At 43.6% G+C, this 15,524-nt stretch overlaps 1 long non-coding RNA gene across 1 annotated transcript; it reads right to left on the minus strand.

Moving 5' to 3' along the window:
• Window positions 1-3,979: 3,979 nt before the first annotated feature.
• On the minus strand, window positions 3,980-12,235 carry LOC140681893 (uncharacterized). The gene is made up of 2 exons (XR_012053110.1): window positions 5,983-12,235; window positions 3,980-5,881 (listed from the first exon to the last, which is right to left on the minus strand). It is a non-coding gene; the product is annotated as an uncharacterized lncRNA (long non-coding RNA).
• Between the last annotated feature and the right edge of the window lie 3,289 nt (window positions 12,236-15,524).

Genomic DNA, 15,524 nt, shown 5'->3' on the forward strand with positions numbered 1-15,524 from the left:
CCACACAGGCAAATGTCTCTCTCTCAACAAATAAGGGGGAGGACAGGACCCATGGTGGGGGGGCAGAAAAATAAAAATGTTAAATGTTTAACTAACAAGATTTGGCAGCCGCTAGGCTGAACTCAACTTGTGACTACCAGAAGTTTTCATTTCAGATCCACTGATTGGGAAGTCATTATAGTGGACCCGTCAAACATCTCACAGAACCTGAAGGTGTATCACATGGGACTGGACAGTGAGTATTTTATTAGTGGGGACACATCACACATACCCTTGGAGATTGAGGTAGCTCCCATGACTACTAAGGGAAAAATAACAGACCTTATGTTGTTGGCATGCTGCATGCACCCACCACATTACCTGGAAAAAGGACAAATTCTGGCCCAAGCCATTCCTATTCCAGCAGAAATCACAGCAGAAGGAAAATCACTGGAAGTCTACTGGGCAGAGGTGGTGGGAGAGGATAAACCCTCGATGGCATGCAACCTACCCCTTGGGTCAGAGCGCCTCCATGTGGAAGGGGTTCTAGACGTGGGCATAGACATCACAGTAATACCTAAGACCATGTGTCCATCACATTGGGAATTGCAAGCTGTAGTTGGCAAACTTCAGGACATAGGAGGAACCACATTGGCAAAGCTTTCAAAAAGCATTGTTCAAATTGAGGGACCTGATGAAAAATTGGCAAGTGTTTGTCCATTTGTTGCACACTATAAGGCCCCACTGTGGGGGAGAGACACCACGTCCCAGTAGGGAGTCCAATTGGTCATTCCTAAGACACCCCAGGATTTTTGGAATTAGCCGCTGTGGAGCTCCCTACCCACAAGTTAAAGTGGTTGGATAACACCCCAAAGTGAGTAGCACAGTGGCCTCTGAGTAAAGAGAAGCTCAAGGCACTTGAGGAGGTCATGGAGGAACAATTGGCTCAAGGACACATACAGGAGAGAGATAACCCTTGGAATTTCCCAGTCTTTGTAATAAAGAAACTGGGGAAGGAAAAGCAGAGGCTGATCTCCAAAAAATAAACAAATTATAGAGGACATGGAACCACTCCAACCAGGGATGTCTAGTCCAACAATGCTCCCTCGAGATTGGCAATTGGCTGTCCTAGATATTAAGGACTGCTTCTTCCAAATTCCATTGCACCCTGAAGATGCCCCAAGGTTTGCATTCTCGGTTCCCACCATCAATCGAGAAGCCCCAGTAAAATGCTATCACTGGAAAGTTTTGCCTCAAGGTCTAAAATCCAGTCCTTTCATATGCCAATGATACGTAGCCTCACTAATGTCTCTGGTACTCGCAGAGAGAAAGGATGCCATCATCCTTCACTACATGGATGATGTGCTTGTGTGTGCCCCCAGTGACTCTACACTCCAACACACGCTTGACTTAGTGGCTAAGGTTTTAATCTCTGCTGGAGTTCAATTGCAGGAAGACAAAGTTCAAAGGATGCCATCTTGGAAATGCCTGGGTTTGGAAATCTCTGCAAGGACTATTGTCCCTCAGAAACTGGAGATCAATTGCAATCCCAAAACACTAGCAGACCTCCACTCTTTGTGTGGGTCTTTGAATTGGGTAAAACCATAGCTAGGTCTCACAAATGAGGATCTAGAAACTCTCTTCAATTTATTGAAGGGGGAGAGGGAGCCGGCCTCCCCCAGGGAACTGACCCCAGAGGCAAAGACAGCAATCGAAAAGGTACAGAAGGCCTTGTCAGAGAGGCAAGCACATTGGTGTAACCCAAATGTGCCTTTCCAATTCATTGTTCTAGGAAAGCTGCCACATTTGCATGTCTTGATTTTCCATTGGATCAAGGCACAGAAGGATTCATTCTTGATCATGGAGTGGGTCTTCCTCTCCCACCAAAGATCCAAGACCATCACTAAGCCACAAGAGTTGATATCTCAGCTGATTCGGAAGGCCAGGATGAGACTGTGTGAACTGGCTGGTTGTGACTTTGCATATATTCACCTCCCAGTAAGACTTGCTGAGGAGGGAAAGAACTCTCCAGAGATTGACCAACGGGGTGTTTGAGCATTATATATCAGTCCATGCCCCATCTCACAAGTTGTTCGATGAGGAATTCCACCTTATTCCTTGAGAGAAAAGGAGCTGGAGGGCACTCAAGGCTCTCACAGTGCTCATGGATGCATCAGGGGCTTCCTACAAGTTGGTGATGACTTGGAGAAATCCACAGACTCAGCACTGGGAAGCCGATGTTGAGTTTGTGGAGGGATCCCCCCAGGTGGCGGAACTGGCTGCAGTGGTGAGAGCTTTTGAGAGGTTCTTGGAACCAATCAGTTTGGTTACAGACTCTGCCTACGTGGCAGGGGTAGTGTCCAGGGCAGAGCAGGCTGTGCTCAAAGAAATAGAGAATGAACATCTCTTCAGATTGCTCTCAAGGCTGATTTATTTAATCTCTCCCCAAGAGCATCCATTTTATGTGATGCATGTGAGGTCACACACTGGTCTGCCAGGTGAGATTGCAGAGGGGAATTGCCAAGCAGACTCCCTTGCTGCACCAGTTGAAAAAGCACGTCTCCCTGATGTTTTCCAACAGGCAAAGCTGAGTCACCAGCATTACCATCAGAATGTGCCAGGTTTGATTCGACAGTTCCAGCTAACACGTAGTCAAGGCTCGAACCCTTGTGACCAACTGTCCCAACTGCCAGCTCCAGGCCGTGCCCTCGTTGGGCATGGGGGTAAACCCCTGGGGCCTTGGCAGCTGTGAGGTGTGGCAGACAGACATCATGCACAATCAAAGTTTTGGTCGCCTCAAATATGTTCATGTAAGCATTGACACATTCTCGGGTGCAGTGTATGCCTCTGCCCATGCAGGACAAAAGACTGTGCGTGCCAAACAGCACCTAGTGCAAGCTTTTTCAGTGTTGAGGATCCCAAAAACAGTCAAAACTCATAATGGCCCAGTGTATGCATCCAAGGAGCTCCTGGAATTTGTCCAACAGTGGGGAGTGGAACATGACTGGCATCCCTCACTCCCCCACAGGTCAAGCTGTGGTCAAGTGTGCACACCAGACGCTCAAGCAGGTCTTGGATAGACAGAGCAGTTCAACTGTGTGGATGTCTCCACAACAGAAGCTCTGTAAAGCCATGTTTACCCTTTCTGAACTGTTCATTTGAAAACATGAGTCCATCAGTGGTACGTCATTTTAACAGTGGCAATCAGTTCAAATTGTCTCAGTGTCCACCGGTCTTGATTAGGGATCCAGAAACTTCGTAAACCAAGTGTCCCTATGAGATTGTGACCTGGGGTCATGGCTATGTGTGTGTGACTACTTCCTCAGGCCCTCAGTGGATTCCCCAGAAGTGGGTGAAACCTTTTGTCCCCAAAAATCCAGCTCAAGCAGAAGGGGATGGAAAGCAAGTAGCCGATGCTTCAATGGGAAGATGCCACTGGCTGGAAGAAAGAGAATTTTCCTAGGTGTGAAGTCCTTCTGGCAGAAACAGAAACTTTTAACATGTTTTAAAAATGTTTGTTTTTCCTTTTAGAGAAAAACCACCTCACACTCAACCTTGTGATGAACCCCATCCAAGTTGTCATCTTGCTAATGCTGAACAGTCTGGCAGCTGCATGGATCGTCCCTCAGCTGTGTCAAAATGTCTGGGTGACCCTGGCACAGACACTTCAGCAGGAAAACATTTGTTTGTCCACAGCAGCAGCAAAGAATGCTATGTCCACCTGTCTGGTAGCAATTCCATTGCAGGCTGGAGAATTTCCAGCAGGGTTGGACAAATACAGGTCCAACAAAATTCCAGAATTGCACACCACCCAACCACACAAAGTCAAGCTGTGGTGATCATGAAATACTTAGAGGAGTGGTTGCGATGTTTGCCCAAGATAGCTCAGGAGCCCCAAGAGTTAGAGCTTGTTGGAATCTGTGGGTATTGATGATTCCAAGATTGTAGAAAGTCTCTGTCTTTCTACCTCGTTGCCAAAGAAGAAGCCATAATTCATCTGTGCTGTTTTCAAGGTTGTTTATTCTTGCTTATCTCTAACATGTTCTGCTGCCCTGCTGCAGATCTGTCCTGCAGGGCAGCGTGCGGGGTTCTGCCCCCAGTGGGATGTTACAAACATTATATACCAGAAACTACGTGTACTATATTTACAATAATGTGCCAATATCTATCATCTACGTTGAACAGCGTGTCCCCAGCCTAAACCAATAGAAAAATGCCAACACTACAGTGAAACATGGAGAGCATGAAGAAGGAGGAAAAGGACAAGACACATCCAATTTCCTCCATCTTGTCCCCTTTGAACCCCTAATCTAGAAACCTAAAATTTTATTTTGCACCCGTGCCACACTTAATTATTACTCATATCAAATACTCAGAGCTTGTTATTCATCCTGTAAGATTGAAAACTCTTTTCCCTGGACAGAGATCAGAGACAGTGTCTCTCGGGGCTCTTTACAGGGGGGGTTTCTGACCCCCTGCCAGGGTCCCAGCCAATCCAGGGCAGACAGAGGGAAGCCCTGGATTCCCACATCTCCCTCTCCTTTCTGAACCAAGAACACTTATTTGACAACTTTGTCCATGGTCTGCCTCATGCACTGAAGCAAGCACAGCACAAGCATCAGAAGAATTACAATACCCTATAATTACGTACAACTGTTTTCAAAATCTCTTTCTACAACTGTGAAAGGTAAAACAAATTGAAAACACCATCCATCTAAGATTAAATTTTTCTCCAGGTGTGTTTTCTCTTATGATACCTCTTCAAATTTATCACTCTTGTGTCCAATAGATGTTCAGTTGCTGCTTTGTTCTCATTTCTCATTGCTAGCTAACAAATCATTTTATGCAAAAGAAACGTCATGGACATCCTTACTCTGCCCACAACCTCTTTGGATCCAACTGCACCAAGGCTCTTTTTGATGCCACCTGCTGTGAAAGCAGAACCATTCAGTTATTCCGAGCCTTTTTTCTTGGTGTTAACATTATCATTGTCAGAATCTGGACCACTTCATTCATTAGATTTTTTTTCTCCTTGTTCTCTTATCAAGGTCATGCTGTGTGTTAACAAAAGATCTTTCAATGCTGCATGGAGCACCCTTGATTTTTGCAGGGATAGCAGGCCAAATTCTGTCCCTGCAAATTCAAAAACATCCCTTTTAGTAGAATGGTTGGATTTTTGAAGGGATAGTTTGCTTATCATTTTGGTGTAATTACACCAGGATGATACATTTCTATAAAAGAGCTGGTTCGGAGTGACATCTATTATGTGATTATCTGTCTCTGTCACTCCCAATGGATTGAATTTGATACAGAATTTCATTTTTGTTGACCCAAAATGTCCAAATCCAGAGGTTCAAAGTGAGCCACAGGAAGGAACTGTGTCCAAACATGCCATCCTGCCACAGGATCTGAAAAAAAAACTTCAGAGCCCTTGGAAGGATGTCCCCTGGGACTGACCATTCCTCCACTGGCACACCTACCAAGTGTGTTGAAAATGGTTTCCCCGGTTTTGAATGGGTCAGGCAAATGCTGTCCAGACCCGCTGCTTTTGCCAAAGTCTCCCACACATTTTCCCTTGGTTGTCTCATGGGAAAGTCTGTCCCATTGCCCAAGGCAAAAGGTGAAAGAATGAAGTACATGAACACTATCTGTCTGAATCCCAGGTCCATGTCCCCACCCTCTGTGAGAAACCCTGCAATGCAGCAACACCCAAACAACACTTGATTTCTCAGAAAAAACCCCAAGTCTCTGGGTGATCAATCATTGTCCGATGAGACGTCTGCAGCGCCGTTGTCTGCCTCCGTCTGCGTGCTTGCCTCTCTGCTTCTCAGGTCCACGTCCACTGACGTCTGCACCCGATAAGGTTTCATGTGCCTTGCTGACATTCATTTCAGTCCTCGTCCTATAGAAACACAAGCGAAACCCTTGCCCCAAGTTATTAATGTAAATGGATCTTCAATCTGTCCTGACTCTGGATTTCTGTTTAAAACGAAAGGATTTTACCTTAGTTTTTTCCTGTGGGCTGTTTGTAAAATATCTGACAATTGGTGGAGTGGGCTCTGAGAAAAAAACATTTAAAAAATTAAACACATTTGTTCAACCCTGCCTCCCCACTTTTCTGTTTATCCAAGTGGATTTCAGGGTGTGATGCGTTCTTTCACTGCTTGCTCCTCCATTTTTTTCAGAAGTTTGTCAAGCACCTTGCCTGTGTAAATTGGACCATTATCTGTTTCTATTTCTTGTTGCACTCCTAATGATGCAAATGCTTGTAAAAAATGTCTGCAGGCATGTTCTGTGGTTTGCCCTGTATGTCAATGCAAAAATTGCTCCTAAAAATGTGTCAACTGAGATATAAATGTTTTCGAGCCTCCCAAAGGACGCATATTTTGTGGCATCAGTTTGCCACAGCTGAAGGCTTTTACAAACCTCTCGGATTGACCACTCCTGTAAATACAGGAGACTGCAAAAACTGGCATTCTGGCAAGCAGATTTCCTTTGTCTGGCTTTCAGAAAGGTGAAAGGTTTCCATCAATGCCTGTGCATTTTTGTGAAAAAAAGCGTGGCTCAATTTTGCTTGCTCAAAAATGTCTGGCAGTGTCTGCAAGATGGGCATTGTGAGTCTATCTACATGAGCATTCCGTTTTACTAAAAACCCTGGAAGTGAAGAATGCACTCTGATGTGTATTACAAAATATTTATGTTCTCTGTTTCTTTGGATTATTTTCATGCATAATAGATATGAATATAAAATTTCATTGTCCGTATGTTTTAAAGGTGATTCCTCGTTTGACCACATTTGCAACATGCACTGAATCTGTGATCAGATTGAGGGTTCCTGAAATAACTGAAAAACCCTGACTACTGCTACCAATTTTACAACTTGTGGTGAACCTTGTACCATTTTGATATCTGATTCCCATTTCCCGGTTTTTTGATTTTTCCATGTGACCACTGATTTGTGAGTTTTTCCCAAACCATCAGTGAACACTGTCACCCTTTCCACCAGTTCTTGACTTATTTTTTGTTTCTTTCTAAAACTTATTTTTACATTTAACATTCTGTGAGCTGGAAAATGAACTGTGCAAACTTCTGAATGCCCTAACAACGTGATTAAAAAATCTCGTGACTTTGGATTGTCCACTCAAAATATTTTTTCTTTAAATGTAAATGAATGATTAAGAAATCTTTGCCTGACATTGTCAGCAATCTGGTCTCTGCCACAATAATGATCTGAGCTTTCATCTCTAAATCTGTAAGAATTGTTTTTGAGGCTCCGCAAACAAAACAAAACAAAAAAAAACCCCACTTTCAACTTCTGTGAAAACATTAACAAGATCCTTGCTCAAAGTTATTAATTTGAATGATTCTTTTTTTTCTATTTGATCTGTCCAGTGTCTGGCACTCTCCTCATATTTTTCTCAATGATCAGCGAAATCAGGTCTGCAAAAGAATTATTTCAAAAGAATAAAATATACAAAATCTTCATTCTCATTCCAGCCTTATTTCAGGCACTTCTTCACTCCTTTTCTTTTTTCTTTTTCCTTTTTTCTCTCTTTCTCTTCTTTTTTGAAACAGGAAAGTTGAAATATAAAACATAATATAGAATAAGACAAAATACATCAGTGATAAAATGCATAAAACCTATCAAAACCGATAACAATTCAAGAAAGTTCAAAAGAAAGAGATTCTAAATAGCATATATAAAATTGAACAAAGCATGATAATTAGAAACATTGTGCCAGCAGTTCAGAGTCTGCAAACAGCTGAAACATTTGTTTTCAGTGAAAACTCTTGGCATCATTTCCCAGGCAAGGCTGGCAAGTTTCACCTCAAAGCTCTGTCAGCTGTCACATTTGTAGGATCAAATTGGTGGGTCAAAATGACCTGCATATCATTCATTTTTTTGCAGAAACCTCTGGATTTTGCTGGCAAACTCATCTGTCCAAGTTAAAATCAGGGCCTGGCCAGGACCCAAACTTTAAACTGGAGTGATGTCCCCTAACATATTATCTAAAACAAAGCTTATACCAACAATACATATATGATACTTAAAACATAACAACCTATTATAACATTTTCATATAAAATAAACACTTGAAGTTCAAACTGATAAACTGATCAAATGACACAAGGATTCATTTTTCTTGAAACGCTTTTGAAGGAAAAGGATGTCAATTGGAGAAATCATAAGATTAACAATGACAAAAGGCTGTCAGAATGCTTCAGGCACCCCTCTCTGAGATCTTCTGAAAAACATTTGAGAATGATAAAAAATAGAAATGCAATGATTCCACTCACAAGACATATAAAATCAAATCAGAAAGTTCACCTAAAAAATGCACAATATAGTTAAAATCCAAAATGAGACTTCAGAATGGCATATAATCTGGATAAGATCACATAAACAACAATAAAACATATGAAAATTCGCTATGAAAAAACAAAGCACAAAGCTTCACCTGATAACATGATAAAATTTCTTAACAGTAACATTTATAAAACACTTACATAGTTAAAAATAAAAGATTTGAAAACAAATACCCTTTGTATCATTATAGAAAGAAATAACAGACTATAAAACTGATTATTAAACAATGAAATCAATCTCAGAAAACTCAAATTCCTTTATGACTCTTATATACTGATAAACTTATAATAAAACAGAAAAGACTAAAAAAACCCCAAGGATCCAACAAATTTTGTCTTCTCCTTAAATCATTATTACTTCGTGAACTCTTTCAGTCAAAACCTTCTCATCCTTAAAGAAAAACAACTCAACTTTGTTAGTTAAATAAACTTGACCTTTGAAAAACTTAAAATAATTTTTCAATCAAACAGTACTTAAACTCAATATATAACAATCGTAGTAAAGAATCCCTAAATTATATTAACTTTATGAAATCCATATATATCAAATTAATAATATATAAATCCATTATCAATTAAACCTTTATAAACTTAACTTCTTCAGGGCCCAAACCTAAAATAAACTTAAAGTGATATACTCTAATTAAACAATACTTTACTTAAACTCAAACCAACTATATAAAAACCAATTGTATAATTAACAGAACATTAAAATGCAACCTAACTTAAACTTTGATATAATAAATTACTAAAGTTTCATGCTATTTAATTCTCTATTTCTATTTTCATTATGATAAGATATCTCTTTTTTACATTGTGTTCCACAATCATTACTTATCATCACACTGGCTGGGCGTGTCTGATGATCATTCTGTGACCTAACTGAAAAATCTGGGGTTAGTGTTTAGAAACATTGGGGAGGTTTGGAAAAGGCCTTGTGTTGCACTGCTTTCAAAAGGCGACTGACTGGATTACATTTCGGGGTGAATGTTGGAGTCCCATCCCTCAGCATTGCTGCAGGATATTTGCTGCTTGTAAAAAGTTGTTTGCTGCCGCTGATGAAAGGAAATGGGCAGTGCATCGCTCGCACCTGCTGTGGAGAAGAGGTGACCAAGGAAATCCCTGCCTTGGCTCTGCTCAGCCCCAGCCTGCAGCGGCATGAGCATCGGGGAGCACTTCTGGCACAGTCAAACCCCGCTTCTGCCTGCATTAGGATGGCTACGCCTCTCTCTTGCTTGCCCTCCCTGCTCACGCCCGCTGTCAGCTGTGCTGAACCCACGCCTGCAATCCGCCTCTCCAAATCCAGCACCTACATTCTCAGCCACTGGCGTTCGCTTTAACTCTCGCAAACGCATGCACAGCCTGGGTTCACCCTCTCTGTCTGTGTCGCCATGGGAACAAGGGAAGGAACCTCCGCCACGACCGCGCCCCGCCTACACCGGCTCCACGCGGCCGCACCTCGAGAATGCCCCACCCAATTCTCTCTGTCGAGCCTGGCGCCGCCCCGGTCTCGCTCTGGGTCGGCCCGCTTGGTCCCCGAGCACTGCAGGAGCCCAGCGTGATTTGGCGCTCTGCCGACGTCATCAGCGCGCGCTCGCCGCGTTCTGTGCTGCCGCAGCCCCACACCACATCCCGCCCCGCCCCACGCCGCTTGGGTCTCCCCCCGCGGCTGCCGCGCAGTCTGCGGACGGCTAGCTGGCGGACACTGCCGCCCCCGACGCCGCCCGTGCCCGTGCGTTCGAGATGCGAGAGATCCCTACTCCGACTTACGGGTTTCACTCTACCGTTCCGCGCATGCGCGCTGCCATCACCGCGGCCAGAGAAGTGTCCCGCTCTCTGTCTCAGCCACCCGCTTGGCCAGCGCCGCCACTGCAAACCAGGAGCTACTCCCCCGCGCCTGTCGGGCGGCCGCTTTCGCGGTTTCACGGATCCTCATCAAGGTACACATCATGGGACACTCAGGACGCCTGACTGCCACACCCGCGCTTGCGCCGCTTCCTGTGTCCGTGTGGTTCCCACTGTCCCCCCCACCTCGTCTGCACCATGGGCTGTTTTGAACTCCCCACCCGCGCAGCTGCGAGAGTTCTCTCCTCTCTCTCACTTTTCCCTCTGCTTTGCACTCACGTCTGCACCCACCCCCCCGGAGCTGCCGGCGCCACTGCCCCCCCACCATGGGTTCGGACTCGGGCAATGGCCAGTCCCTTCCCCCACCCAGGGCTGCGTCTGTGCCTGGCTTATCTCTCACTGTCTAGGGAGTTTCTGCATCTGAAGGAGCTTAGGAATTGAGGTTCAAGGGAGTCTGAGGAATAGTGGAACCCGGAGACGCAGGGCATGATGAGACACCATCCCCCTGATCCTCCTCAGGAGGCAATCCTGCTTCCCCTGGTGAGGAAAATTGCCCCAAGCTGCTGGCTGGGCCATCTTCCTCCTTTTGCTCCCATAGGAGCCTTAGCTGTTTAGTCTGAAATGCTGCGTTGTGAAGGTGACTCTATTGTCCTTGCTGAAGGCAAATGTTTTGCGGCAGTCTTGTCTTTTTTTTTTTTTTCCTGTGGCTTGGTAATACACTTGATTATTGATCCCTTGCCAAAAATTTAACTCAAACAAAAGATGTGCATCTGTGTGTGGGTGATTATACTGCACCCCAATAACAAAGCTTTCATCTCATTTGAGGCTATCTCTACCAGATGGGTAGAAGTCTTGCCCTGTAGGGCTAAAAAAATTTTTGTCTGTCCTTGGGAGCATCCCTTCCCCATGTTCTTAATTTCAATCATTCTCACCAAAGGCTGAGTCAGCATGAGGTCAGCCCGGAGATGGCACTGTTCACTGTCCAGCAGGTCACAGGCGAGAAATCGCAGGCGCGCTTCTGGTTTTCCTCCTCCTGGCTGTCCTCCAGACGAGCTGTCTTGGTGAAGGTCAGGTTCTTATCTTGAGCTTTCTGCTCCCTCTCTTCTTGGAATTTGCGGAGAGTATGTGTGCTCTGTTCTTCTCCCTTTTTTTTATTTCTCTGCTGATGAAGGTTGGAGGTTGTTTGGTGTTTCTTCCTTTTCTTCTTGCTGAAGCCCATCCAGGGACGCCATTTGTTGGAATCTGTGGGTATTGATGATTCCAAGATTGTAGAAAGTCTTTGTCTTTCTACCCCGTTGCCAAAGAAGAAGCCATAATTCATCTGTGCTGTTTTCAAGGTTGTTTATTCTTGCTTATCTCTAACAAGTTCTGCTGCCCTGCCGCAGGTCTGTCCTGCAGGGCAGCGTGCGGGGCTCTGCCCCCAGTGGGATGTTACAAACATTATATATATACCAGAAACTACGTGTACTATATTTACAATAATGTGCCAATATCTATCATCTACGTTAAACAGTGTGTCCCCAGCCTAAACCAATAGAAAAATGCCAACACTACAGTGAAACATGGAGAGCATGAAGAAGGCGAAACAGGACAAGACACATCCAATTTCCTCCATCTTGTCCCCTTTGAACCCCTAATCTAGAAACCTAAAATTTTACTTTTGCACCCGTGCCACACTTAATTATTACTCATATCAAACACTCAGAGCTTGTAATTCATCCTGTAAGATTGAAAACTCTTTTCCCTGGACAGAGATCAGAGACAGTGTCTCTCGGGGCTCTTTACAGGGGGGTTTCTGACCCCCTGCCAGGGTCCCAGGCAATCCAGGGCAGACAGAGGGAAGCCCTGGATTCCCACAAGACCTATTGGGCTCTTTCCCTGCATCTTACTGCGTACTTTTTTCTGTCCTCCCGAAACCTTCTAGCACTAACGAGTACCACATCATAAAACAATATTGTGGGGAGTTTACTGCAAGAAGGTGGTGTCAGAATACAAGTCATATTGGGGCAGAAGAACCATCTCACTCAAGTCCCAAAAGCCCCCCTAAGGGATTGTTCTTGATTTGTGGGGATCGGGCATAGGCAGGAATTCCATCTCAGCTTTTAGCAGGGCCATGTACAATCGGGAGGCTGTCCGTATTTACACCCAACCAATTTCTAATAGGTGGATGGACTCACAAAAACAAATCAGTAAACAAAATTCAAAAGAGGAGTGCAGACAATCTGGACCCAAATTGTAATTCAGATTTTTTTCACTGGGCTAAGTAAAAAAGAATTGCTGTGTCCCTTTTGCTTCCGTGGGTTGCAGCAGCCAAAGCTCTAGGTGAGTGCTGGAGTGCCATCTGGAGTGCTGGGTGGTCAAACAGGCAAACTTGACATCTACCACCATCACCTCTCTCCTAGAAGATGAGGAAATTACCAGACAGGCCATGCTTCAAAACCGTGCTGCTATAGATTTCCTTTTGTTACTGCATGGACATGTGTGCCAGGAAGTTAAAGGACTCTGTTGCATGGACCTGACTGCAAAAGCTCCAAACATCCATGCTGCCCTTTGAAGCATGAACAGCCTGATCGGACAAGTGAAGCAAGAATCTGAAGATTGGTTCAAAGAACAGTTCAAGGGCTGGGGATTCACAGGGTGGTGGACTTCTATAGTTAAATCAATTTTGTTATTTCTTGTTATTCTTACTTGTAATCATAGTGCTCGGGATCCTACGTTGCTTGATTTTTAAAGCTGTCAAGGGTCTCATACATTCTACCTCAGAAATCAACTACATAGAGTTGGCAAACCTAAAGGAGTCTAACTACCCCACCAATTGTAGATGGTGGGAAAACCCATTGCTCAGTGTCAAAATGAACCTAATGATTTCCTGTAGCCTTGTTAAACAAATAAGGGGAAAGTGTTGTATTGCTCTGGGGAATGTTTTTTTCCTCCCCAGAGACCCCTGTAGCTGTGAACATGTTAGTTTGACCACTTCCTTCCTTTCCTGACCCAACTGGCTGGGAGCCAAGTGGCCCTCCTGGTCCTGAACCTAGATAAGTCTCTGTTCCTTCCTGGTTTGTTCTCTTTCCCTCTTCCTGCCATGGAATAACATCTTGGGCCACATTGGGGGTTGGAGCCTCTTTTGGAAACTTTGCCTTGCTCCTGAAAAAATACTTTCCCCCAAGGCCTCACAGATCTGGGCTAGCCGGTAACTTCGGGGGGGCCTGAGGTGGGGGGTGGGGGGGAAGGGTATTTCAACCTACTGGGTGTGATTTGGTATAATGTCTTTAGTATTCCACTCTGTCTGCTGGAATTATCCTCTCTTCTTTCATTAGTGCTTAAAAGCACATTCACCACTGCCTGTGAATGAGATTGCAGGAGAAGATTTGATAGAATTTATGTGTTATAATGCAGTGATCCTTTGACTTGGCAGGAAAGCTATCACTGGCATAGTCCTGGGTACATTAAAGACAATGTTATTTCTTGTGCATAGAGCAAGCCAACTTCATCTGCTTGCAGAGCTACTATATCAGACCCATAAAGAAGGAATGAACAGAGACTAGAGTTTAAAATTCACTTGTTTTGCCCTGCTAACTGTTACCCAGAAAGAGTCTGAATTTCCTTGAAAATTGCTGATGACTTCTCTAGTAAATTTAAACTTTAGTGTTTACTTCAGCACTCAAGACTGGACATATAATAAGAAAGATTCATCAAGCCTGGAAATGCTGAACTCCAAACAACATTAATTTGTAAGCACAGACTTCACAGTTAAAAATGGCTGCCCATGTAGGAGTCATTATTTTTTTTGGGACAGAGAGATGGGTGAAACAAAGAGTTGAACTACCCCTTGGCAACTTCTAAGGGTACAAAAGTAACCCACATTAGTGTTATTTCTGCATCTATTGACAACCAAAGAACCACTTCTTGAAAATCCTCGAGACACCATTTTTCACTCTTAGATACATCATCTCCCCTCAGCCCTATATGGTATGCTGTTTTGGAATACTCCAAAGAAATAATCCAAGAGAAAGAGGCTAGTTTTCCAAAATGATTTAGTTTTCTTCATGTAGTGGCTTTAAAAAGAAATTAAATCAATAGTCAGTAACCAAAGAGTGAACAAAAAGTTCTTTTTACACAACTGTGACTGAACTTGTAAGCAAAAAGTTGTAGTGATAAACTAAGTCTTGTAAAGGATGTCAGCCTGATTTGATAAGAACATGGTTGAGTTCGCATGCCTAAAAGGCAGAATTTCCCATTTGTGTCCAACAATACACCAGCTCACAGTTTCACTGGCAGAGGTAGATCCAAAGCTACAAGGACTGAAAGGAGGGTTTGCACAGCCACACCTGAGGGTGACCTGGGCAGGAGCAGTTAGCAATAATGATCAGGTGTACATGATTTTCAATCTCAAAGGTTTCTGTGTTAAATGGATGCTCCCATGATAACTCAGGGATCACAACACTTTGATGGCTGCAGAATGGCAGTGTATGATCCTGTAATCTCCTTCCAGACATGATACTTCCATCTCCTACCATGAACATCTGTCATGTTTGGATAATCCTGCTCTAGGTGGGATTTCCAAGCTAATGGCTGTCCTGCACATCTTTTTTATTCCCAGCAGAAAAAGTCTCCCATCCCCCCTGACAGGCCAGGATAAAAAGCAGCCCTTTAGTCTTTCAGATACTACTCCAAATAGGAGTTCTGGGTTAAGAGCCTCTTTTTGTTAACACAGGTGGATCTTAAAACCTTCCACAAGAATCAGTGTAAGCTTTAAACGTAAGTATGGGGTCTGCACCCAGCAACAACAGAGAGACGTAGAGGAAAAGAAGAAAGAAAGGAAAGCAAGCAGATTAAAACCCAGCACTAGGTCTGCTCATTATTAAACTTAAGGACAAGCACAATCCTCCTCATTTCACTTGTATGAGAAAGTGAAATGGTCTCAGACACGCTTGCTCTTTCACACTCTTCTTTTCTTAGCACTGCCAGAGACATCTATCTTTAGTCATCCTTCTTTAAATTCTTTAGAATCTTTAAATTTAAATTTTATAGTTTTCTGGATTTGGAAATTAGCGTGTATATGCACTTTGTCGGAAAAATTTCTGGTTAGTACAGCCTCATTTGATGAAAAAAGGAGTTGCTGAATTAGCAAGTAACAAAGATATGGTTCTTCACTTATAATAAAAATCCCATTTTACCAACAATTGGCTTTTTAAGTAGCCCAATAACAGATAATTTATGCTTGTGCACTCATGTTCCCCTGTTTTAGTTTCTGTCAAGTTAGATTCCGATCTATGTATATTATGTTCCTTGTGTTTTTCTCATTGAGAATTTGGAAATTAGCATATGCAATT

This window comes from Taeniopygia guttata, chromosome Z (genome assembly GCF_048771995.1).
Source record: "Taeniopygia guttata chromosome Z, bTaeGut7.mat, whole genome shotgun sequence".
NCBI classification, from domain to species: Eukaryota; Metazoa; Chordata; class Aves; order Passeriformes; family Estrildidae; genus Taeniopygia; species Taeniopygia guttata.